This window comes from Neopsephotus bourkii, unplaced genomic scaffold (genome assembly GCF_033783945.1).
Source record: "Neopsephotus bourkii isolate Nb327-2 ecotype Australia unplaced genomic scaffold, CSIRO-AGI_Nbou_v1 NB_962, whole genome shotgun sequence".
In the NCBI taxonomy this organism is placed as follows: domain Eukaryota; kingdom Metazoa; phylum Chordata; class Aves; order Psittaciformes; family Psittacidae; genus Neopsephotus; species Neopsephotus bourkii.
The window spans coordinates 10920116-10944673 of NW_026901456.1; the positions used below are offsets into that span (position 1 = coordinate 10920116).

Sequence of the window (24558 nt, forward strand, 5' to 3'; positions counted from 1 at the left end):
GCTACAGATAAGTTTCCCACAATAATATTCCTGATAGCTATCCACTACTTCTAAAGCAGGCGGCTTCATTTTAACTTCATAAAAAAAACTTGAATATACTAGCATTCAAAACATAACCGGATTTTAAATCTACATCCCATGGACCTCTTTTGAAGCTGTACTAGCACAAAGATGTTAAACAAAAGCAAGTAATCATTCTCTCACGGTTAATACTAACTAATCCTTTAAGAAAACCATACATCAGTAAAGTTTACATTAGAAAGCCGCCTGTGAACACACCTGTATCCGAATGGCCTTTATTCGCACCATTTTAATTTTTATTTGAAAACATGTCAACAGCTGGCAACCAGAAAGCGTTGATACCAAGCAGACTGAACTTAACAGCCAAAATAAAATTAGTAACTAATGGCTTCTTATAAAATGGAGTATCAGAAAATTCACAACAGAAAATGCAAAAGGAACAGGCTGTGCTATTAAGCTCCTTTAATAAAGAAAAAACCAGCAAAAAGATTTTGCATTAAGTCACAAGTGGCCACTTTAGGACCTTTTCTCTCTTACTCCTCTCCTCTACTGTGAGGAAAGTTCTTAACAGCTCCCCTGTAACCTTACCAACACTCAATATTTTAAATGATTTTACCAAATCAGATCTACAGAAAGTGCTCAAAGCACCAATGGGCTCAAGGGGACACTGTAATGTCTCAGAAATGCAGGAGCTGACATTTTGAGGATGTCAAGTCACAACAGAATGGCTTTCTGCCACTGTCTATCTATTCAAGACTCTGAACAAGAAGATCTAAGTCAAAATATGGTTCTGTCATAAGTACAAACAGAACCTCTTTCAACAACATTCTCAAATCACGCTACAACCTTAAGCGGAACAGAGACAGCCAATACACCATAACTTTCAAAAAGATACCTCAACTCATTATAAAACCAATTCTTTGTAAGAGTGGGAGAACTTTATCATCACTGCCTTTTTCTAACACACAAATCCAAAACAGCTCAAACTTTACAAGCAGAAAAAAACACCCAAGTCTTACTGCACACAATCATATGTTTATGAAAGACGCCCTCTGCATCCCTCAACTCTGCCACGGAAAGACTGTTTAACTACCATTCTGCAATACAAAGGTTTACCAAACTGCTCTTCCTAAACATAACCAACTGCTTGGCAAGACAGCTAGGCAACTGACATGCATCACTACTCGATATTGCAGAGTTAAGAACCTCTTAAGAAAAATGGAGTAACAAGACTGTGGTATAGCAGGGCAAGTACAGCAGTACAGTATAGTTTACTTTTTCGTTTTTTTTTTTCTCATTGGGTTTGTGTCAAGGAGATAGTATGCATAACAAAGCTCAGTTATGTAAAAAAAACCCCAAAAAGTGTATTTATATACAATAAGCACCTTTTATGACATAAGACAAGGCTACAGCAAGTGCACAAACCATTGCTAGCTTTGCAAAGGCAAGGTACTACAACAAAGAACAGGCATTATCAAGCTGTGTTCTCAAAACTTACCCTTGACTACTGCTTGAGACTTTTTAAAAAGGGTGATATGGATAATAAAACTGGATGCAACTACAAATCAAGAGGAGATATATCCATGTCACAAGAAAAACTTAAGAGACCAGGAACAAAAGAAATCATGTCCCCACATTCAGATTAATACTAATGATAACATCCAGAAAACAGTTTTCTAAAGGACACAAAAGCCTTCACATGTATAGCTTTTCAACTGAACAGAAAAAACAGCAATGTTTCTTACAGCTTCAGACAATCACCTGACACTGGTCTCTGCAAGTGCTGGATAAGCAGGACTACTGGTCCAATTAAACAATACTTATGATTGTAACTTAAAAAAAAGTTTAAGAGTTTTGGGGCTTTGGCTTGCTGTGTTTTTGTTGGGGTTTGGGTTGTTTTTTTTTTTGAGAAAAAGAAAATAATCATGCTTTAAGTGAAAAACAGTAAGGGACACTTGATTCATTTACTTCAGAAACGAGGCTATCGTGTTCAGGATGTTTTCAAAACATACCTACAGCTTTTAGATCTTTAAGGATACATAAAACAGTATTTCTGGGATAAATAAACATATATACATATATACACATATACACACACACTTGGAGAACTGCCTAACACAAAACTGCTTGCCATTCAAATACCTGAAATACGTTCTGAACTTGAGCAGGAGGGACAGAAATATTTCCCATGGAACTTTATGTATCTTCAGTACACATCTGGCAGAAACATAACTTTAAAGCCATTTAAAAGTTATGTGTTCAAACTAGTGAGTAACTGAATTTCTATCCTTTTTACCCAAAGTTGTATTTATACTGTGAAACCTAAACTAATTTCAATTTTAAATACAAAATGTCTTAGAACAAAGGTATTACACATACCATTACTTTCTTAAAAGTCTGATTTTTGTTGAACAGACACTAATCCACTATTTTTGCTTACCCCATGTCTCACTTGTAAGAATTCCAGAATATTAATAAAACCCATAAACCTCAAAGTGTGTGTTTAGAACAGAGAGTATCTGCAGTTGTCTATTCCTGAGTACAAATGCACCACAATGTGGGAAATGTTTATCTAAGTTTATGTAAGACAATATTCCACAGATACAGAAGGAGTAAACAGTTTTGATGCCACTATCCTCATGATTACCACCTCCAGATGTAGTCTTCCTGTCATTTCAATGGGCAGAATTATTGCCACAAGGGCAAATTCTGCAAGACATGAAGCAGCAGCCTGGAAAGATTAAGAGAGGAGCTACCCAAAAGAAATACCATTAAAAAAACCTACATGCAAGAAAAGTACAAAATATATTGGAGAGAAGGAAATAGCTACTGTGATACAATCTTACATTTATATTTTTGCTAAATCCCTCTCCCCATCTCCTCACCCCCAGAAAAAAACCCTCATGCTGATACTTCAGTTTCTTCCACTGCAGCTTTATGATTGTTTATGCTTTTAACTCAAAGCTATCACTAAGCACCTCCATTGTCCACAGTACTGCAACAGAATAATCAATACATGTATTTTACATGCTTCCCCAAAATTCTTAATTTTAGCCACTGTACTTTGTTGGCTCAAAGAATAAACATCACTTAAACTCAAAGAATCAAAAGCACTGTAAAAAAACAAAACAAAAATAAACATGCCAACATACTCACATATGACTTAGGTTTTGCTGAAATAAATGTTACTTGCTCAGGAACATTTATAGTGAGAAGTTCTGCCAATACTTCAAAGTAAAACTAAAATATCAAACATAAAGTTAGCTATCTACAGATTTTAGCCACCCCTAAATCCTTCCTACTAGAGATACCCTTTCGATTCCATTATCAATAAAGGCCAACCTTCCAAATACCCTTCCTAAACATAGTAATTTTAATATCTATTTGTCAGGCATTTGAGAAGCCTCATGAAAAAACACATCTTACCTAGTCCTTCTGTCATAACAAGTGTTGCCACCAGTATACTTAACACTGCATATTAACATCTAAATTCAACAACTTTTTAAGAATACAGGTCCCAGTTCTGCAACTAGGTCAGCAAAAGTGGGCCTTGTGCTAGCTCTGGGCCTGTGCCTTCAGACGGTCTCCTCTGGGCTGATACAAACGCCCAGTGACTTGAATACAACTGCAGAATTGTGAATATAAATCAAGTTGTACAGACAACATGAAGACAGCCGAGACAGACACTGTATGTCTACAGTGAGACAGGGAGTCTTCTGAACATTTAAACAGAACAATTCCTTTCTGAAAGATTCCCCCCTCCCCCCCCCCCGGATAGCTGTGTGTTGTGTGTTATTGTACATCTTCAAAATACTTGACTTCAATGGAGAAACTTGAAAATAAAATATGGCATCTTAAAAACCTCAGCAACATTTTCAGATGCTTGAGTATAAAATCGCTTAAGAACAGAATAATTTTCAAATGCTACTTTCTCTGCATACAAACAATACCACACTAAGTGGGCTAGCACACATCAATAGCGATTTCCAGCACACAAAAAAAAAAAAACCCAACAACCCATCCAACTGGTGAAATCGCTCAGTTTTCTTGAAGACAGTTAACAGAATAATTGTGGCCGAACTGCATGCAACTACTCCTCTCTCCCTGTCGCACACCTCGGACAAGTGGAGGGGGCTACACTGCCTAAAATAATCACAACAAGCTCCAAGACACAACTTCGAGGAAATACATCAGGGCAAACTAGAGGAAGAAGATGCAAAAAGCCACAAATGCTTTTTGTGCATCGAAATAGGGCTGCTGGAAGCCGAGACGAGAGGAGTGGCCTACGCGTTAATAATGTTTACAGCGGGCGTGAACGAGCTGGTGCTGGTGGTTTTCATTGAGACTGTAGGAAAAGCGTCTCGGCAGGGCCTTATTTCCAGGCGTCGCCCAGGCCTACATTGCTCCAATCACTCCACCTCAGTAATGGCGTTCGGTGCGAAGGGAAAGGAGAACCAGAGGAGGCAAAGCTGGGTGCAGTGCTGCGGGCAGCCACCGGGCCCTCCTCGCCCGGCCGCACAAGGGTGGACGGCGGGAGGAGCCGCCCGGCGCCTGGCAGAGCCCCCCGAGGGGCGGCGGAGCACTTCCACCCCGCCGGCAGCCAGGAGAGGATGAGGAGCCGTCAGCCATTTTCCCTTGCCCTCCAAAACACCAGCGATGCAGGGCCACATGCCTGGGGCTGCGAGGGAGGCGCTGCCGCCACCACCCTCCGCTCGTTGCCCTCACACCCCCCAAGCCCCCGCTCCCCGCCCCGCGGGGCCCGACTCGGCCCTTCCTCCCCGCCGCACCCCGCCGTCCAGCACCCCGACCCGGGGAGCCCCATCCCCGGGGAGCGCCTCCGTCCGTTCCGTTCGGCGGCGGCCGCCGGCTGCAGCACCAACAGCTACCCCCACGCAGCCGCTTCGCTTCGCCGCGTCCCGGCCTCAGCCCCGACTCCGGCCCCCGGCCCCGCCCGGGCACGGCGCTCCGCCACTCACCCCCACACGGCTTCCTCTTGTCCCGCGGCTGCTGCTGCGACGGCCCGGTGCCCTCCTTGGTGCTGCCGAAGGAGCGCGGCCGAGGACTGCCTCATCCCAGGCGGCCAGCAGGGCAGAGTCTCATGCCAGGCCCCGCGATCCCGGACGTGCAGCCGGCTGCCTGAGGGGGCGGCTCCGGTTCCCCAGTTCCCCCCACACACACACCCCAGGCGGACGCCGTATACTGCGAAGGGAAGCGAGAGGGCGAAGCTTCCAACGCTGTCCGCGCTTCAGCTCCCGGACCCGGCCGCTTCGCTTTCTCCGGCGCCGGCGGCACCGCCGGGGCGTTTTTCCTGCGTCACCAGCTCCTGCCCGGCGGCCCTGGGCTTCGGCTCCGGTTGGGGCTTGGCAGGGGCCTGTGCGCTCCGCCCCGTCCAGGGATCGGGGCGCACGCGGGGGAGGGGGAGCACCCGCACCGCACTCCTATCGCCAGGACCCGAGGCCCGGCTGGGCGGCAACGTCCACGGCGCGCGGGGGCAGGCAGGCAGGCAGGAAGGAAGGTGGCAGCGGAGGGGCCGGGCCGGGCGGCTGAAGCGCTCTGCTCTTACGGCTCCGTGCGTGCGGGAGGGGGAGGGAAAGGTGGAGGTGGAGAGAAGAAGGGAGGGAGCGAGGCGAGACGCGGCGGCAGCTCCTTGCGCTCCCGGCGGCGGCACCGCACCTCTGTCTGGCGGGGCCCTGGGCAAGATGGCGGCCCCGACAGAGCCTTCCGCGTCCGGCTCGCGCTGCAAGGCCCCGGCCTAACGCGGCGGCAGCGGATCCGCCACCCGAACGGCGTGACGCGCTCCCCGCCCCCGTGCCCCCCCACCCCTCAGGGCTGTCACTCACGCCGCAGCGGCGAAGCCCAGGCCGCGGCTCGCCGGCCCCCCACCCCTACGTGTGCGGCGAGGGAGGGAGGGCGCACGAGGAAGGCGGCGGGGGGAGAGTGAGGGGGGGGAAGGGGAACAGGTAACGACAACGGTGGCTCGTATGAGCGCGCGCGGCCGTTTCATGCCGGTTGGGCTCGAGCGGGCTCCATTGTGACCCGCCGGGCGAACCGCGCGGAGGGCCCGGATAATGACGTCAGCGCGGCCGCTGCCGTCTAAGGCCCAGCCTTCCTGTTCGCTGCTGCCTGCTGGGCCCCTCCGGGGACGGAGATGGCAACTCGGGCTACCCTGCTAGTGCGTCCCCTTCGGCCTGGCAGCAGCGGCAAATACCGCTCCGCTCTTGGGTCACTGTCCGGCACGACGGGCGGGCGGACGGACAAAGCTGGGGTGAAGGGGCAGAGGCGCACTGGCTGCTGGTCACGTTGTGGCGTGGCGGTGCGGGCTGCTTCCTCATCGCCCCGGGCCAGGAGCACCCTGGAGAAGCAGCTGGAAAGGTGTTGTTTCCCGGTGCCCGCACCAGTCACCTCTACGGCTGGGCCTTCCCTAGGGCTTCATCTCTCTCCAGGCCGCGGGCCCAGTTTGGCAACGGGCTTTGGGCAGAGCCTCGGGGCTCATACAGGTGCAGGCAGGGATGTCTTCAATCCCCACCAAAACACTGCCTCCTCCCTACCTGCTTAGGGGGGACCAGTATTATAAAAACCAGGCGGATCGTTTCTTGCTCTTTTTTCTTGCCTTTGATATGTAGGTGACTGCTTTAGTGTGTGATGTATCTGAAGTATCTTGAAGGGGGGTTACAAGGATGCTGGAGAGGGCTTGTTCAGCAGGGACTGTAGTGATAGGACAAGGAGTAATGTGTTTAAACTGAAAGGGGAAATTTAGGTTGGATATAAGGAAGAAGTTCTTTACTGTGAGAGTGGTGAGACACTGACACAGGTTGCCCAGAGAAGTTGTGAAAGCCCCATCCCTGGCAGTGCTCAAAACCAGGTAGGACAGGGCCTTGAGCAAGCTGGTCTAGTGGCAGGTGGGTTTGAACTGTGTGATATCTAAGGTCCCTTCCAACCCAAACCATTCTGTGAAGTCAGTGTAACCCCAGTGAATGTAGATGCTTTATGCAGCAATCCAGGAGACTTTAAACCTGGCTTTCAAACTGGGGTGGGGGCGAACAGGGAGGGAAATGGGAAAGCATGCCTTGTGGAAGGACAGAAGTTTGGCAGGTGTTGGGGACTTGGTGTAGGAGATTACCTGAAATGGTGCTTAACGTTTTGTTTGCCTTACTGCAAGGTCAAAGTCTCATTTTAATAGCATCATTGAAGAATTTCAAGCAGGAAATGAAAAATACAGTATCCAGGCAAGAGCACAGGAGGGATTTAGGTTGCATGGGTTTGAATTTGCTCAAGAGGCTGGGGCTAACAGCCTTAGCTCTTGTGCAAAATGTTTTATCTTTTGGATGCAGTGACAAAGACTAAAATACCGGTTGCTCATTGCAAGAGCTGTGGGTGGGTGTTTTTCTGTAAAAAGCTGGAAGTCCAAACCAAGTGGTGATATCTGCCATTATTTCCTATTTTAACAAAGTTAGAGTTAGTCCTTTTTCTGCTGATAACTAGGTTGTATTATTTGGGAAGGGCATTTGAAGTACATCTCAATTGCATTAACCACTCAGTAAACAAAGGATGCAGCTGCTTTGTTACTGTACCAATGCAACAGTTTGTTTACTGAAAGAATAGTTTTACATGCATTGTCTTCACCAACAATAAAAACAAGCCATAACCATGGTGAAAATCTGTGTAAGTCTGTTCATGTTTGGGTTAGAAGTCTGTAAGAGAAAGAACAGCCCTGTTATCTCAGTGATTTTCATGACTCCAAGCATGTTATTATGGCCTCCTTTTTCCTTTTTTGCCCATTATCAATTACTTTGGGTTTTTCCTCCTACTTCAAATTTGTCCCATTTGGTCCTTGTGGGAAATCATTTAAAATCACTGCACCTGTAACGTGTTTAACTTTTCTTGCCTGCCACAGTATTCTCCTTCAAACTCATCACTCTTTATGGTGGCTTACAGGGGCACGGCAGCAGCTCAGACTATTGTAGTTGTGTACTTTTTGACACTTCTTGCCCTTAAAAATAAACTGCTGTGTTTATTGATGGTCATTTCTTTTATTGTTCAGTAGACCCCTCTTTAATGACAGGCCAAATACTGTGTTCCTTCTAACTGCAGTGGCTTTTTTGGCAGAGCTGAACAGTGACGCTTCAGTGCGTTTTTATAATGTGGGCAATTGTCCACCAAGAAACTCGCTGCCAGTTCACATAAAAATCAACAACAAAAAAAAAGATACGAGTAATACTTGTGGAAACAGTACTGGTACAACTTGTAGCAAGTTTTCCCTCTTGTGAAGAAGGGTTCCTTCAGCCAAGAGAGCGTAGAAACTGAGTAATTTAATTGAAACCTTAGGTTTGGAACAAGCTAAGAAGTGATTCCTCCTCAGCTTTCCAGCACCTTTGGTAGTACTCTTGTGATTTTAGATTGTACTTCATGTTACGTTTGCAGAAGCACAAGATAAATTTTGCAATTGGGTAGGGAAAATAAATACATTACTTCGTGTTTGTTCTCTGACTTTTGTGTTCAACCTCTTTTCCGTTTTAAAAGTATAATCTGAAGTGCTTTGACAGACCTGCAGTTGCTCCTGGCCATGCTAATCAAAGGTCACGATAGGCTGAAGTCGACAGCTATTTATGGCACCAAATAAGATATTGGGACAGTAGTGGCACTTTGTGGTTACTGAACAAGCAAACTGCACACCACACTTCCGACTGCAGAATTCTTCCTGCTCCCCAAACAAAAAAGTATGCCTCTTTGGCTTCCAGAGTTTTCTAGGGACATTGCTGTGGTTCATCTTGGATGACACTGCTTTGCCTTTGGAAAAGATTGACACTTCCCCCCCCACCCTGATACAAGTTTATTTATCTTCTTGTAGCAGCTATGGAAACAAAAGGATGTGATTGAGATAAACTGCTGATTAAAAGTATCCATAGTATGAAGACAGAAGTCAGTAGGCACTCAAAAAACTCATTAGTTGGTCCAAAATAAGTGTCCACATAGAGAGCTATGACAGACTAATTTGTTCCTCAGTAGTCCTTCCAGCTAATTCCCCTCTGTACACAACTGTTGGTATGATTAGAAATGCTTTTGCAACATTTTTAATTCAGTGCAAAAACATGGGAAATGGAAGCATTTTTCCTGCAGGCAGTCAGCCTGTCAAACAAAAAGTGAAACCAGCTGCAACCTGGCTGGTTGTGGTGTTCATTGACTAATCCAAAAGAAATCAAAAATGAATCATTTTGGTGAGGGAATGATTCAGAATTTAGAAAATCTCTTGCATTAATAGATGTGTTTATCCCCGGTTCTTCAAGTCTGATTGACGTCACACTGTTCCATAGACAGAAATGAAACTTAGAATGTTGCTGAAGCAGAGTAATGCTGTGGAGCTTTGCAATTGGGTAGTATAAAAGAGCAGCAACAGAAGAGAGAAAGCAGAATTTTACCACAGACCCGAGAAAGATCATTTTTTTCCCCTTCCTGTTCAGCCCATTGTACACGGCATTAGGTGGTATCCATCAACTCTCAGAAAACAAAATAGGCAGCTTAACAGATCAGCAAAGTATCTTTTAGAAAGAAAATGAAATGCTGCTTGAAGATCAAACAAGCTACTGCCTGAACATTTGTTCTAAGAGATCACATCAAGGAGCACTGTTGCAACATTTGCAGTATTTTTGGGCCCACTCCAGTAAAACACTTAAGCACATGAGTAGTAGTGCTCTTGGTTTACATAATCTTTCATTGACTTATTTAAGCCTGCATGTGAGCACCAGTAAGGAAAAGAGTACTTTACACTTGCTCAAGTCTTTAGTTTATGCAGCGCATATTTTGCATAGTATTTTGGCAATAATGGTGAGTGGTATATGTCTCTTCGTACAACATCGAATCATAGGATGTCATCCCTTTCAGAAAAGACTATCTTTCATAGTTGTCATTTCTAATGTAAAGTATAATTATATCATTGCAGTCACAGAACACTACATTGATGATTAAATGGTATTTTCATACTGGGAATAATAAAAAGTCCCGAATACAACACACAGTGTCTGATACTGTCACACTCCTGCTCAGTGCACATGGTGGTGTTTACTATTGGCTGGGTAAGGCATGACAAAAATGAAAAACGATTCCAGAGATGTGCAGATGTGTTCCCCACAGGAAATTGGTTTCATCAGGGCACCCCAGAAATCGGTGTTTCCCCCGGGCTCAGGTGCACTGGGGACTCCCTAGGGCATCCAAGCAGGACCTGGCAGCTCTGGCCCTTCCCACTGCCTCAGCCAGAAGCAGCCGGGGCAACAGGGGCAGCACCAGCCCTAGACACTGGGCACCTCTTATAGTTGGCTAGGCTGAAATGGGGTCTTGGGCAGGGGTGTGGGGAGGCCCCATGGGAGGCTGCTGAGGGGCCCTGTTAGTGCTCTCAGAGCCCTGTTTCATATGTATTTTCTAAGCAATATGACAGGTGATTAGTGTATCTGATGAGAAAATACCAAGCAGGTCAGTGAGAACTTTGTTCTCTGTATCTCTAAATCAGTAAACAAAGCACAATAAAGTTATTACAATAACAAATAATTAAGATGGATTTAAAATGTTTAGCATATAATATTATACCTAGACACCATATATTTAGGCTTTTCTATATGGAACAAAACCAGAATCCAAATTTAAGAAATTAGCTGTTGTGTATGTATTCCAAAACTCAGATTCTACCTTCCATACTATACAGAGTTTAATAAAGTTGGGGTAGAGGGGAGGATGATGTCACCTGAGGTATCAGACAGTACTTACCGTGCATCTAAATTAAGTTTCAAAATTAGGAATAAAACCCACATAGAAGTAATGTATCAGAAAGTTGGAGTGATGCTACATCTCTCATTTGTTACAAATAAAGGTAGACATTCCATTTTATCTTCTCTTGAGATGGCTGCTTCAATTACCATTCCTCACATCAATATAAGGCATCTTTTCATAGTCATAACTTTCCATTTTTCATCTTTTGATTTCTGGTTGTATGAAATGTTAACAGTGATGTTGGAGTAATCATGATGTCACTCTTGAAAGATTCATAGATGCAGTTAAACCTAATTTGTGCTCCATACTTAAGAGGTACAAAAGAATGCAAGCTTGGGTAGAAATCATAGGAAGTTGGTAAGAAAAAGATTTTGTAGGGACCTATGTCTCTTACGTAGAAGAAAGAATGGTATCTGAGCAGGAACAATTCTTAGGATAAGAAAAATATGGTACAGCATTTTCCTGTTATTAATTTAGTTGCTCAAGTAAGGGTTAAATGATTGGCAAAACAAGAAATTCTTTATATGTCTACCAAATGCTTAGAAGATATTGCAAAGACTGGTTGTGAAAATGTATATTTACAGGCCCAAAAGTGCATCTTTTCCATCTTTTGGAGAGGGAGCAATTCAGAATACTTCATCTTTTCTATCTAGTTTGTTCCTAGCTGAACTGTCCTCAGATAAACCATGCACTGTCCATGTGAAAAGCATCAGTCTCATAGGATTTGGTCTGAGTTCAACAGATTGATTTGACAACCATATGGTCCTCTTCATCCACGTGAACCTTGAAGAAGTCTGACTTCCTTCCAGCCTTAGGAGCAGAGTGAGGGAAGAAGGAAACTGTTCTTAAAACTTGTCAATGTTATTCCCAAGTGTGCTAGATGAAGATGTCGTAACAAAAAAAAACAAAAAAAAAAAGGCAGGAAATTCTGTAGATTTGTGAACTACTGCTATTTCCTCAGTTTTTCTGAATGCATCTCTGCACACAGAGCATTTGTCATTGCACCAGTATAAACTTGGAGACTGTTGCTCACAGGATTATATCTATTACATATTATGCGATGGTCATGTTCACTTACGCAGTGTTACTAAACACAAGAGTTGCTATGCGCAAAGCATAACTGAAGCAATTTGTTTTTCCAAGGCTGAGCATCTTACACCCCTCCAACCCTGATCCCCTTCCAACCTTAAATTACTTCCCTCACATGCCAAAGTGTCTGGTTTATGTTAAATGTGCTGGACTAGTCAGGAGCTTAAGTAACTATTAGCAAGCAGGAGGTATAACAACTGAATTGTACTTCTTTCCAACAGCGGGCATTACTTTGGTGTTTCTTCTTCCAAAACTCTGTAGGAATGAAAACTCTTTGAAAGCCCTTTTCCCTCATTCAGAGTTTATCGAAATTAGTTGAAAGGCTCAAAGGGAACTGATAGGCAGATGGACAGTTAGAGAACAGGATCACGTGAAACCAGTATCATTAAGAAACCATGAAAAGCTTCAAAACAGGGTAGTCTGATAGGAGAAAGGTTACTACTGCAGTTTCAGAGTTGGGGGGGGGGAAAGGTGATCCCAGAGAAAGAAACAACAGAAAAGATTATTTAAGAGCAAACATGATTTGAACCGAAGTGCAGGTCCATTTCAGATTTTGTATCAATGGTTTTATCCGAGCTTTATAAAATAGCTTGTCAGAAAGCCTTAAATCTAAAAAGATGTACAGGGAAGATATTTGTTATTTTGTAAAGCCAGTTTTCTTTTTCTTTCTTGGGATTGAAGATTTTTAATTTTTAATTTTTTATTTTTTTTCCCAGTCTGAAGAGGATTTAACAGTGTAGCATGCAGTGTAGTAGGATTTTGGAACCTTTAGTAATGTGTTTGTCACTCCACTCTCTTTTTTGCCTGAAGTTTTTCTTAGCTGTCTGCATTTTATTGCCAGTTCCCTGCAAAAATAAGTCCCATTGTCAGAAACTTCTATAAAAAATCCTTTTTTCTCTTTTCGTGAAACAGTGTAGTAAGCAAATGTCAGATTACATTGCTGATTTGTAAAGACTGAATTTTGGTAACTGCTATTATATTGCTGTTTCCATTATCTCATGGTGACAGGTCACTTCAGAATACAATACAGATTAACTGTATGCCATGTTGTATTTTATGTAGCCCTGTAGCCTTTTGGGGAGATTACAGACACTAAAAATATGCTTAATAAATATGAAGTAGCTCATACTAGGACTCTTGAGGCAGTAGTGTTGTTATTTTAGCTGGGAGGTTAGTAGTTGTAATAGTGTTTGAACAATGGCACTGTCTTTGAAGCCAGAATAGTATAAGGCAATAAACAAGCCAGAACTTGTAAGAAGAGGTAATATCTTTTATTAGATCTAAAAACAGGCTTGTATGCATCAAAGTCTGTATGTTTCTACTAGACATATCAGTTGGTCTTTTGAAACAATATATAAATAGATCCTTTATCATCCAAAGGCAATCTGCTTTTTCTCAGCACACTAATTCTTTTCCATTAATTTTATTCCATTAGTTTGGGAAGGTAAACATAATTCAGGATCTGAATGTATAGAAATAGGGTTAACATGTAAAGTTTATGCTGCAAACAAAAGTTTATTTCTGTGTTTTTGCTTTTTCTGAATATTAACCAAAACACACTTTAAAAGTCCAATTGACTTGTCAGTACTTCTATCTTTTTCACTGCTCTCAGTTTTACAAATTGAGACCAAATGGGCAAATCTGATACCAACAAGTTACTTTTCTTTTTGAAAGCTACTAAAATTTTGTAGTTCTTCTGCTTTTAAACTTATTACTGGTTATTTTCTAAGTTAAAATGAGAGTCAAGTTTCAGATCATAATGACCCTTTAATTATTTGCCTTGTGTTTGTACTTTTTTATGCATGTGTAGTAATACTGTATGTATTTAGGTGTATGTCTGTATTTTTGTATCTTTAACAGAAAATACAAAACAAAATTGATCAAAATAATGTATTTTAACTTCCCAGAGACGAAGTAGCTCCTTCCAAAACAAAGGAAAAAATAATAAATCATCAATGTTTGCACTGTTGTTCTTGGGGTTTTTTTTCTTTTCTCTGAATAAGGTTTTTAGTAGATGAACCAAAATGCCATCAAATCTTGAGGGTTTTATTTTGTGACTATACATCATTACAAAAGACTAATTCCTTACTCTGCTCAGGTGGAGAGTCCGACTGAAGTGCATGGATTAATGCCATTAGTAGTATTCATTTCACTGAGCAATAGGAGAGTTTGAAGTTTTCCTTGAACCTTATTTCAAGGAATGTTACAAGTATCAAAAACATATGGCTGAAAGACTGCAGCTGAGTGCAGTTTAGCACAGACCTAGCCCCTACTTAGGCTAAATCCATCCTAAGTCTGTCTCTATTTCAAAGGGGAATGAGGCTCCTAATGTCACAGAACAGTCGTTTCAGCTGGATACATTTCACCGGGTTGTAACCACCTACAAATGGGGAACCTTGTCGGATGTGGCTGCCTGGTGTCCCTGAGCAGTCCATGGGGAAAGGCAGGCGCTCCCTAAGCATGACTCATCCTGCTCCACCACTGCCCTCCGGAGCTGCTTTCCTTTCTCCCATAGCTGTGGAGAAAGTGTGAGTGGCTACATAACTTTCAGCCTGCTAATGCTGGGTGATTTCAACAAGTTAGGTGATTTCATGTGCCCAGAAGCAAGTTCTGCAGTTGCAACCAGGCTGAGCAAGGAGCCCAATAACATGCTAGCACCTGTGGTCAGGTTAAGGAGGAACCGGATACTGGGTTTGCATGGCAATGTTTTGGTAGCGGTGGGGACTATTTTGTAAGAAGCTGTTGGAAGCTTCCCCTGTATCTGACAGAGCCAATGCCAGCTGGCTCCAAGGTTGATCTGCCACTGGCCAAGGCCTAGCCCATCAGTGATGGTTGTAGTGCCTCTGTGATAACATAGCTAAGAAGTGGGGGAAATACAACTGCACAAGAGCGACTGCAGCTGGAGAGGACTGAGAATATGTGATAGCAACAGCCCTGCAGACACCAAGGTCGGTGAGGAAGGAGGGGAGGATGTGCTCCAGATCTGGAGCAGATTCCCTTGCAGCCCATGGTGCAGCCCATAGTGAGGCAGGCTGTGCCCCTGCAGCCCATGGAGGATCCACAGTGGAGGATGCCCAAAGGAGCCTGTGACCCCACAGGAAGACAATGCTGGAGCAGGCTCCTGGCAAGAGCTGTGGACTTGGGAGAGGAGCCCACTCTGGAGCAGGTTTGCTGCAGGACTTGAGACCCCACGGGGACACAGGCTGGAGCAGCTCATGAAGGACTGCACCCCATGGAAGGGGGACTCACACTAGAGCAGTCTGTTCCTGAAGGAATGCACCCCATGGAGGGGATGGATCCACACTGGAGCAGTTCATGGAGGGATGTCTCCTGCAGGAGGGACCCCAAACTGGAGCAGGGGAAGAGTGTGAGGAGTCCTTCCCTGAGGAGGAAGGAGTGGCAGAGACAAGATGTGATGAACTGACCTCAACCTGTGCTACAGGGGAGGAGGAGGAATTCAGGAGTTAAGCGAAGACTGGGAAGGAGAGAGGGATGGGGGGAAGGTGTTTTTGAGATTCGGTTTATTTCTCATTACCCTACTCTTATTTGATTGGCAATAAATTAAACTAATTTCCCCAAGTCAAGTCTATTTTGCCTGTGACGGTAATTGCTGAATGATGTCTCCTTGTCTTTATCTTGACCCACAAGCCTTTTGTTATATTTTCTCTCCCATGTGCAGTTCAGGAAGAGAGAGTGATAGAGTGGCTTTTGGGGGGGGGCAATGACTGAGCAGCTTTTGGTGTGCACCTGGAGTACAGCCAGGGTCAACCCACCACATTTTCCCTTAGTCAGCATGCAGACAGCAAGTGGATTCCAAACTGCCCAGACCAGAGGAAGAGAAATGTGCTACTCAGAGCATCTGAAGTATTCAGAGAGCAGATATAATGAGTAATTCATGTAGTGGGGTTGATGACAACCACTTATCTGTTTTACCAAACGTAGATGAAGTGCCACAGCAGCCAATGAGAGAGAAAGATAGGGTGAGAAAAGAGATGTGATAATGGCAGTCTGAGCAGAAGCAATTATTTCCAGAGAACGGTTTCTTTAACTTACTCTAAACAACGGGATACACAGTCGAAATATTACCCATGTAGTACTTGAGAACACTCATTCTAATAGCAAACAGCTGTTTAATTCAACCACTTTTATGCCCTGTGCTTAGTGTTTATGGACATTTGTACGACTCGAGTTTTGGTCAGCTGTTCAGGAAATGGCTGACCTTCTCAGAAAGTATCTGTCCTGTGTAGGAAGATACTCACTGCTTGACTTCAGTCAAGCATTATTGCTCATTTTCCTCCTTGAAAGGAAAGGCTTAATTCATTATACCAGGGAGCACAAATTGCAAGATGACCATTGTTTCATGTGTGGATTGAAAATTTGGGGTCCAAATTGTTCTTAGGAGCCAGACGTACATTTATTCTTTGAAGAATTGTTTTAAAAGTGCAGCCTGGACTCAAAGAATGTGGGGCTCATGACGCTGCACACATTTTTCAGGTGCAGCATCTTGAAGTTGCCTTAAGGATGCTGAATTTAGATTGCTGATGGTGCTTGCAAGAAGCAACACATGGCAGGCTAGCTCAGTCTCATGCACGTGAAGAATTCACCATGATTATATTTTGAGGGGGTTCAGTTTCTATGTGTGGCTAATACTTTTTTGTTCACTTACATTTAATGGTGAGCAAAGGCCATCCTTGAAAGTTATATAGATGCCCTCAATGGCAAAATTTGGTATCAAGTAATTTTAGTCATGTTAATATATGTTACTGTCTTGGATAAATACCAGATTAGGTCGCAACCATTCGGATAATAGCTTTCTGAAAATGTTTCTTCATTTTCTGGAAAGAATATTGGTAATCTCTAACTACATAATCTCCTAGTTAAAGACCAAGATGGAAGTCAGAAATTGAGGATTACTGTTGCAACTCTGTTTAACTTGGAACACATATACAGACTTAAGATTGCCTTCATATTACACAGAAAAATAGCAACAGAAGCAGAGAAACAACAAGAATTGCATTGTTACCTTCCTCATCTTTTATGTGTTCGTGAAAGACCATCTAAACTTCTGATTGATAATATTCACTTTCATATTGGCTGCTACAAAAAATACAAAGTAAGGATAAGTTCTTTTCAGTGAATATTGCTTGGATTCTCTCATCCCATGTTCCAATTTGGTGCACCAGAACACAACATGCTGAATTTTGAGCATGCTAGAAAGCTGTGTTGTTCTTGCTAAATCCCTTATTTCTTTATCTAATTAAAGAAAAATACAAGCTAAAACTTTTAGCCTTTATGAAAGCTTAAGCTTAATAAATATTACAATTGCCTATCTAACTTAGCTGTAGTAGCTGTACAGCTAACGTAGCTGTAGTACACCAGTGTATTTTCCTCTCTTCTGGTGTATATCTCTTAAGGAAGTTTCTCCCACTCAAACATTCTGTAGATTACAAGGGCAAAAATGACTTACTGCTTGTTGAATGCATTACATAGCTTCTATAGACATAAAACTTTAAACCTACTGATCTGTAAGTGAGAAAAGGTATTATTTCCACCTAAGTAAGCGTGACACATTCACTTGGGAAACTACTGCACATTAGTGTGGCACTATTATTTAGAGCAAATTAAAAATGTGTATGATCAGCCTTGCAGCTTGTCACAAACCAGTTATTGCTTGATCAGCTTACCCAGGATGTGGAAAATTTCAAAGACAGGAAGCCAATTCTGCTTCCAGATTCTCACCGCACTAATTAACTTCGACTTGCTGTTCCTTTTCTGTATTTAGGGAACCTTCTTTGACTTCATAGCTATCCCTAGCACTGTACGATGTAACAATCTATACACTCTGCTATTTTGTATAGTTAAAAATGTGTTATGTGTTTAACACAGGCAAAGTATAGTGAAAATATGTATCCCATGGTAATCAAAATATGAGCTATCTGTCAATTTCATTAGAAGCATTAAATAAATACATACAAGTATATAAAGTGATGGTAAAACTACACAGCTGTTCACATAGGAGTAAATGTGAAAAAAAAAAATACACATCCTTAAGTAGCCCCCTGTCAAAGACATGTATGTAGTGTATCATTAAATGATTACACACTGTGCATGCTTAATTACAAGCTAAGAAATAATTAGAAAGCATGGCTTTTCTAGCACTTTAACAATGCATAAATAGATTGATTGTGGAATCTCAGATAGAGATGATAGTATATTTCACTGCAGCTATGAGGCTTGTAGGAAAGGGAAATACTTTTTGAACATGCCAACTGTCACTGCTGAAGGATTCAGACAACCTTTCACACATACAAAGCCATTCTTCAGGTCTGAAATAAAAACAACAGGTTTCAAAGATGTGGGGGTTAAAGTGGATGATCTTTAAAGGTCCCTTCTAACCCAAACTATTCCATGATTCTAGGAGTCTATAAAATAAATACAAATTCAGGATGATTGCTCAGAGTTTAGCTGGTTATGTATTGATTAGATCATTGCTTTGAAATAAGAGTGATTGGTGCCTGTGAAGTATGGGGCATATACTGCAGGAGTGGGGAAAATGTGTGCAAGACAGAAATATCAGGCTTGCTACCTCCCAGGGTTAAGAAGAGAGACTCATACTTTATACCCTGTAGAGCACAGAGAGGTTAGCGGTGGAGAAAAGAGTTTATAAAGTGTCAAAAATATATCTCTGTTAAGCCTCTGGCTTCTGGGATTGTGCAGTTATAAATGAGCCCGTAGTTCCCAGGTTCATTTTCAGGAGGTTTCTCCTGAGGGTCAGACTGACGGAGTAGGCTGAAATGACCCTTTTGCAAGAAACAGTCACCCACTGGCAAGTAGGTACTTCCTCTATAGAATTCCTCATAGAATTCCTGTATGTGTGAATTCTTCCTGGGGCACAATGATGATTCACTTTACTTTGCTTGCTATCGGGTACTGGATGAAGTCTGTTACATTCCTGGACACTCAGGATAGGATCCAGGATTATTCTTCTGTAGGTGGTATTTCCTCTGCAATTGTGATGGACAAGAGTCGCTGAGTTTTACGTTGTTTGATTAGATGCAGTCTAGAAGTGATTATTATACTTTAGACAAGGAGTTTGCTTCTGATCACATGCTTGGTGGGACTGGAGAATGGATTGAAGTCTAGGATGGACACCTCTGTCCATTTTTACCAGTAAAATCTTCTGTGTGGAATGCAAGGACTTAATGATTTTCTGAGTAGATTACAAGGCAGAATGGTATGCAACAGAAACGTATCACCAAAGGGAACTCCCCACTTAATGCTTGAGTGTCTCTTCAAATAATGTTTATTACTTTAAAGATCTATTTCTGCATAAGGATAAAAGAAAAACAAAGGGTTTGCTTAAAAGACCCTGAACTCCACTAGCTACACTCTTGCTGTATTTTTGACAGTGATATAACACGGTGATGAGAAACAGTATCTAAGATGAAAAAAAGAGTGCATTTCTAGTAAGAAATGAGATAATGCAGGAGAAAAGGTTATAATAAATGACAAATGCAAAGGGTAAATCCTGCTAATGCAACCAGCAAGAAGGTCTGTTGTTGTTTCCTTGGGGTTTTTTAATCCTGGATAATTCACTCAACCTGGAAGTGCATCAGGTTTTGCCTTTTATTAATGAAAGCATTAGTGTGTGATGAACTTGCAGATGACAAAATTACCCCACTTAAGTTATAAAAGCTCAAAATGTAGGGTACTAGAAATGAACAGAATAACAAGCAAGCAAATGGAAGAAATTTGTTCTAAAAACCTCCTTGACTCTCACTAACACAGGGAAAGCTAAAAGAAAGAAATGCATGAGTTATAAAGATTTTCATTAAGTTGGTATTTTGTGGGAACGGGCACTTGTATTTTTCTTTTTTATGACATAAGGGTGACAAAACTAATTTCCATCCTGTTTGGCTTAATTTTTTTTTTACTTCTCTAAGGAACTCAAATAATGTGCAATCTCTCTGTTAGTCCCCAGCTCCCTCAGATGTGTTTGAAACCCATGGCCCAAAGAGGTCAGGAAGATACCTTGTTCCTGCAGATATCATGAATGACTGGGACAATAGCCGGGGTGATAGCTGGTGGTGGCTTGCATGCAGGCCCACTGCAGGCTTCCTTGTGCTCAGCCAGCAAGGCCGGGAGGATGGCAGGGTTTTTAGGGTGAAGTAATGAGGTGTCAGTGGTGGAGAAAGCTGAGCATGTGATGGTGAGGACCACAGGCTACATTTGCATTATCCAGTCACACAGCTGTCCATCAAGACAGGCACATGGCCCCATCAGGCCTGCAGCCCATCAGGCAGTTCTAGGGAGTCCCTTTACAAGAGGATGTATAGATCAGAGGACTACCTGCACATAAAAACATGGTGATGACTGCTCATTACCTCTACATGCTGGGGCAGGGCTAGCAACTTCCTGAGATCCTGATTTGAAAGTGGAGGTGCATTACAATGATCTAAAAATTTGTCTTAACAGATGGGAATCTAGGTTGGAAAGGGGAATCATATTACATTATGAAAACATAAACATGTTTAATATTTAATGCCATGTTAGGAGTGCCTTCCAGCTTAAACAATAATTGAAATAGTCCTCAACAAATATGCGACAAAAAGATAATGAAAATCAAAATAAAATAATAAGTAAATTAAGGAAATTACATGCTGGATTAATTAATTGTCTCTAAGATGGAAGTTATGTACATGCAGCTATTTCTCATCCTTAACTTAAAGGCCATTTTAAAATATAACTCTGGGAAAAGCAGCAAAATAAAGAAAAACTATTGGAAAATAAAGGGCTTGCTTTTTTCTTCTGTGTTGACAAGGAGGATCCCCTATCAAGAGCATAGACTGTGACTTAAAAAATTAAGTTTCTGAGAATCTTAAGTGCTAAGATCAGTCACTCCCCAAAGCCCGTGCTAAGATTCTTCAGCCATGAGTAGACTGTGCAACTGATACAGTCATATTTCGCTATCTTATCTGTGAGGAGCTAGCTCGACTAATGAGCAATTGAAGTAACTGGAATGTGGGATGGCGATGCCAGCATGACTCTTGGGTCTGCAACAGTACTGCCACTGTGCCTCTCAGGCTTCTATTGTCAGAGAAAATGTGGAGCTTTTCTGTGATTCTGTGATGGCCTAAGGAATATATCATGTTGGTAATATTTTGCCTCCTTTTTCATGTAACCTACAAACTGTATGATTAGATGACAAGTGGTGAATGATACCTAAACTGTTGTTAATCTAATGCAATTTAAAAGAGTGATAAAAATAGTGTGATGGTGTTTCTTTACAGGTGCTCGTTTATGGTAGTAAATTTTGCCCAGTGCACATAAATCAGGGTGGACAGTTTCAGGCTTGTATCTCTTACATCCCAATTCTTAGAATTGATGTCTTTAAAAATAAAATATTAAGATGGTGTGATTCTATAGGCATGTCTTATTTAGTGGTTCTACTGAATCATTGCAGTAAATATTGATTTAGGTGACTAAGTCTCCTGAGATAAAATTAGGCACTGGCTACCAAAAACCTAAGACATATTTAAAAGTTTAATAGTGCTTGTATTAAGGACTTGGTTTGGTTTTCTGCTGCTTCACTATTTCTTGGTTTATTCTGTGGGGCAGCTGGATGTTTTGGAAATCTTTGCTGGAAGTTTAGCACTGCAGCGGTGACTGAGGTAGGTTACTGGCTCTCCAGGAGTTCTTTTCAATTCCTCCGATCTGTCATGCCCTACAGATGTGAATTCTTGGGCGCAATCTTGAGGATGAAGATTTGGGATCTGCATTAGGATCACGCTGCCCATCACATTTACCAACCACATCCAGAACACACCTGAGAACACCTCTACACAAACATGGGAAAAGACTGTTAGAATGTAATTCTGGTGTGGTTATTTTTCATTGACTAATATTTTAAATTTTCATAGGCAAGCACTTAAATGCATTACTTAGCTTTGTTGAACAATTTTATTAGTGATATTTGGTATTCTTGTTTACAAGCAATATAAATACAATCTTTTTTTGCATATCAGAAAGGTATTTTCTTAAAGAATAACAGTCCTTAGCATATGTTAGAAATGGGGTGACAAGTTAGGAAAAGAACTAGCAATGCTTAATTTCTGTATTGTTGCTGAAATAACTCCTAACAGGTGTCTGCTTTTAGCCTACTTTTGCCTGCTTACAAAGAATTTCTCAGGAATTCTAGGTACCTACTCTTTGAGTGGAAAGAATAGATGGCCTCCAGTCTCTCAAAGGGACAGCTGAGAATTAAAAAGATCTTTTAGAGAACCTAGGAATGGCTTTAGCTCCTTCAATGGCTGAACAAGGATTTGTAATAAAAGCGCGAATGCATGTGCTACAACTGTCAGTGAAAAGCAGTCATGATACTGCAGTATTTGCAATCTAAAAAGCAGCTTTTCCAGGCACCCTCCTGCACTTTATAAATGCTTTTGATGTAGAAATAAGGTCTGGCATAGCTCTCGATAATTCTTGACAAAAAAATTAAGATTATAATCTCCCATTATAAATGTGAATTAAATGTATGTCCTGGAAGCTTTCTTTTCAGCACATAGCATCAAGCAGTATGGGCAGGGGCTGTCTCAAATGAGCTAAGGAATTGTTAGAAATTAATATTACATGCCATAAGCAGGTTTGCGCTGGGCTGCCTTGACTCTGTCAACTTCCTTGTGTGCTCCGGTACTGTTGGTGATGGGGACCTTTATAAGTGCAGATGATACAACTACTGCCAGTATCAAATTCCTCAGCATGAACACTAAGAACTTCTGAGATTCTTTATTGTGCAGAAGAAATAATTGCTACTTGGTAGACATAGGTTTGTACTTCTAAGGCAGTGTCCATCATCAGAAAATGCAAGTTGTAGAGCTGTAAATCAAACTTTCCTGCCCAGAGTGCTGTGAAAGGCAGCACCGCAACACCATTCATCTTTCCAAGGAGATATCATTGCCCAATTCTTCCTGCATGTTCTCCCGCTCCTGATGTCCTCTTGGCTTCTTTTTGCACTTGCCCTTTTCTTCACTGGCCTTCAATGACACACTGAAGGTCAGGATCCTAATCATCGTAACTTTATCTCCCTTTCTCCCCCCTGCCCCATCCTTTGTGCCCTTCTGCCTCCCCTACATGTGGTTCGTTGAGGAGATCCTTTTTCTCTCTTTGGTTTCCCTTTCTTCATGCCAGCTGCCCTGGACCTTTAGTTTCTCATGTCCTTCTGGCCCCTCTTGCTGAGGAGAGGGACTTTGCTGAAAAGGTCTGCCTGTTTGAAAGGACAAGGGATAGTAGCTGTTCTGACTCCTAGATTATAGCATGCATTAAGAATGCTATATTCTTAGGACTGAGGTGTTTAAAACATACATATTGTATATTGTTAGGAGTATGTCTAAGCACATTACTTGTTCATACCTTGACTTCTGTCCTGGCAGCTTGAACCGGGCAAAATTTCCATTTATCTACATTGCATCATCCCATATGTTCTCTGCCTGGTCTAGCTGCAGCCTCTCCCTGGGTTTCTTCACATACAGCTAGAAGATGTGGGAGCATAACCCAGTTTCCTGCTGTCCACCCCAGGGAGAAGAAAGGCAAAGCTGTGACCAGAGTGACTGCACAGAGGATTCAGTGAATTCCCAGCCTCACACCTTCCCACTCCTCCCCTGTTCCAAGGGCTCTCCAACTGTCTCTGTGTTTACTTCTTCCTTTCCTGAAGAATCTTCTTATAGTCTCTGTTCCTCTTTTGCATGCCAGAGAGCATGTTATATGCAGCCTTCTTGTTTTCTCTTTCATTGCACTGAACATGCCTAGGCTCCTTCACAGCTCTTGTCCTGCCAAGACTATGAAAGACGGTGCATTCATTGCTTCTCCTTGTCCACGCAGTCCTTAACAACAACAAAATCCCCTCCTCTGTGCAGTTTTCAGCTTATATTTACTAGGCTTGTGTTTGTAATCTGTGAGATCAGCTGCGCAAAAAGTGGTGTAAATTTAGTAAAATGACATCCGTAAACATTACTGCATTCAGCAGTATGATTATTTTTAAATGTAGAGTAACAATTGCTGTCTGTATCACAGGTGGTACTAAGCAAGGCTTTAATTTTAAGGTTAAGATCCTAGATCTTCTTCCAGGTGAGACACTAAAGACAAATACCCATGAAGTTTCTGAAAGGAAGAGGCATCTCAGACTGGTGTGCAGTCCCACTACTCACACAGGATTTTTCAGAGCCAGATGAAAGCATGACAGATTGGTGAGAAGGGTCAGTCAGCTGCAGGGCAAAAAACCCCACAAAGTTTGCCCTCCCAGATACCTTCGTGGACTGGCTGACATTCCTGCTGCATGACAAGTGTGCCAGCATCATCTTCCCAAGCTGGGAGGAGAAACAGCAAGAATGTGGGAGAAAGGTGATGAAGCCAAGAGCATGATGGAGGGATTTAGGAAATAAACCTCTCATTTATGGAAGGATCCGGGCTATTGGTAGATTTCCATAACGGAAGTAGTGGTAAGGGAACAAAAGACATTACACTAGATGGGAAATATGTCAGGCATGGAGAGAGGAGGCAGGACAGCAAGACATGGGATACAGGCTCCATAAAAAAACCCTGCTTTATAGACACTGCTTGTCTATAAAGGCTTACATGACCTTTTATGATTCTTCCCCATAAACATTGCTGCATCATCATTGATGAAGTCTCCAT

The 24558-nt window shown here is 42.4% G+C and overlaps 1 protein-coding gene across 2 annotated transcripts in view; it reads right to left on the reverse strand.

Annotated features, from left to right (window-relative positions):
• The window catches only part of USP9X (ubiquitin specific peptidase 9 X-linked), a 100055-nt gene extending 94195 nt beyond the window's left edge, over positions 1-5860 (reverse strand). For both annotated transcript variants that reach the window (XM_061359323.1, XM_061359322.1), the window contains exon 1: positions 4998-5860. The gene's annotated coding sequence lies outside the window, so the exon portion shown is untranslated. The remainder of the gene's footprint in view (positions 1-4997) is intronic.
• Positions 5861-24558: the final 18698 nt, after the last annotated feature.